This window comes from Rattus norvegicus, chromosome 7, assembly GCF_021556685.1.
Source record: "Rattus norvegicus strain SHRSP/BbbUtx chromosome 7, alternate assembly SHRSP_T2T, whole genome shotgun sequence".
Classification (NCBI taxonomy): domain Eukaryota; kingdom Metazoa; phylum Chordata; class Mammalia; order Rodentia; family Muridae; genus Rattus; species Rattus norvegicus.
The window spans coordinates 63,581,216-63,583,825 of NC_141540.1; the positions used below are offsets into that span (position 1 = coordinate 63,581,216).

Consider the following 2,610-nt stretch of genomic DNA (forward strand, 5'->3'; position numbering starts at 1 on the left):
GCACTGATGTTTTCTCCTGCTTGCTCCAATGTGAATATACCAATGTGGTTTAACCAGCCTATGCAGCCTGCTCTTTTGCTGACCTGCAAGTCCAGGAACCGCTAGAAGATGAAGGCCTGGAGGGAGAGACGAGTGCTGAGCATTCAGAGGGGAGCTGGCCTCCCCGTAGACCTTTGAGCGGCTGGTATGATGGGGACAGTAGTTAGTATTGTGGAGAACATCTTTGTGCAGATCCACTCACCTGATGACTTTGGAAATGTTGCACGTCACTAGTGAACAGTCATCTCTGGGCCAACGAAAGGAGCAGTTTAGAAATCATTCATCACATTTCCTCCAGGGAATGTGTTTACTCTGCTGTTGACTAGCTAGCTTTTTTTTTTTAAGTTTATTTATTTTATGTGGATGAGTGTTTTGGTTTCACGTATGTAACATGCACCACATGTATGCCTGGATCCAAAGAAGTCTAAAAAGGGCATTAGATCCCCTGGAATTGGAATTACAGAAGGTTGTGAGCCATTGTGTGATGCTAGGAATCGAACCCAGGTCCTTCGTAAGAGCAGCAAGTGATGATCCATTTCTCTTGTCTGACTCTGTCTAGGCTTTATTTTTCTTTTTTTGGAAGCAGTACTCAACTGATTAATTAGCTAAAGGTCTTTGATATTGACTATCTTTCTTAGTTTACTTTCAGCGAAACTTTTACTCAACGTGTACTTATTGAGTGTTCATTGTGTATTAGGAACTTTTCCAAAGTTGGAGACTAGGTGTTTTGGGAGTAAAATGGACTTTACCCTCAAATGCCAAAAGCCTTCTGGGAAGGCATAGAATAAACAATGCTAACAACAGGCTCCAAACCGGTTACTTCAGACAATGTCACAGGGCACCGAGTGATGGTTGGTGGCTGTGCAAGGGTTGGCTGGTTGAGGATAAGGGAAATTTACTAAGGTGCTACGGCAGTGGGATTGGAGCTGAGACTTGGGAGCCTTATGAACTTTGGGGAAATCGCCATGCAGAAGAGCAAATGGTGGGTTTAGAGGGCCTGGAAGTGGGAAGCCATCAAGAAGTTTCAGAGAAGGATAGGAGTGTGACTGGATGAGGGTGGCTGAGAGAAACAGGAGGGTCAAGGAGGGTAGAGGGAGGCAAGATGGGGGACTTTGAATTTTATTCTGTAAGTTGTTATGTATATGTAAAAATTATTTTAAACAAGTTTGTGTAAACAACAAGATGCTCATCACGAAGGGAGATCTATCTAGGATTATTTTTTAATAAGAGTGATTTACCTCTTCTTGAAGACAGGTTGCCCTGCATGTAGCAGCTATGTATGAAACAGGTATCCAACTGTCCTTGTTTTTACGACGACACAGGAAAACCATTAAAATTCTCCATCCAAAGAAGGTACTCAAGGAGTTTCATGTTGTTGGGTTCTTTTATTAATAGGATGAGAGAGACAACTACCTGGGATATAAAGATACAAACTGAATGAGCGGGAGGACCTCTGAGTGCCAGGCAAGCCTGGTCTACACAGTGAGCACCAGGATAGCCGGGGCTATGGAGAGACTCCTAGTTAAAAAAAACAAAAAACAAATAAATAAAACAAAAATTAAAGAGTTGAATGAACATGCCACTAATGGAGAAAGGGGATGTTTTCACAGAACAGTACTTTCCCCAGACCGTGTCTACCTGATGCGTAACAAAGCAGAGCATTGGCCATCATTTAGTCCAAAAAAAAAAAAAAAAAAAAAAAAAAAAGCAAGCACTGTATGCTGGTTCTCATGCCTCAGCTATTCTATGTCCAATAATGGGACAGAAGGTGGGGATGGAAGACTAGAGAAAACTGCTCTGTGGCAGGGTCAGGATGTGGTGTCCTAGTCAGGATTGTGGCTCTCTAACTGAGAATGAGCTCTGGTCTGCCACAGAATTCTGGGGTAAAGTAGCAGGTCCCCTTTGTGGCAGACACCCCCGTTCTGCTGCTCAAACACATCAGTTGTACTTTGGTCCTCCATTTCCAGCTGTGCGGGGCTGTGTGTCTCGTTGATTGTCGCCTGCCCATCAAACTGGAATCTCATCGGCTTCACTGACAGACCCCGCCCTTCCCAATCAGCTTTTAAGAGTTTACTGTTGGTGCCTGCCTCTTAATCTTAAACTGCACCACAGAACCGTCCTGTCTACCTCCTTTGAGTTAATGTGACCATTCTTCTCAGTCTTGACTCCTTCCTTAGGTTCCTCATTGGCCTCAGAGACCTGTAGTCTCCTCATCTGTCGCTTCACAAAGGAGGCCTCAGGCCTCTAGGTTTTCTTTTTGTTAATAGTCCTAAGTGTGCTATTAGAAAAAAGTAGAACTCCCAGGGACTAAACCGCCATCCAAAGAGTACACATGGAGGGACTCATGGCTCCAGCCACATATGTAGCAGAGGATAGCATTGTCTGGCATCAATGGGAGGAAAAGCCTTGGTCCTGTGAAGGCTCATTTCCCCAATGTAGGGGAATGCCAGGGCATTGAAGTGTGAGTGGTGGGTGTGAGTGGAAGCATCCTCATAGAAGCAGGGGGAAGGGGAAAGAGGTATGGGAGGGGGAGGGGATACCATTTGAGATGTACATGCATAAAATATCCAG

At 44.6% G+C, this 2,610-nt stretch overlaps 1 pseudogene; it reads right to left on the minus strand.

Moving 5' to 3' along the window:
• Positions 1-1,862: 1,862 nt before the first annotated feature.
• LOC103692876 (small ubiquitin-related modifier 2 pseudogene) lies at positions 1,863-2,253 on the minus strand (annotated as a pseudogene).
• Positions 2,254-2,610: the final 357 nt, after the last annotated feature.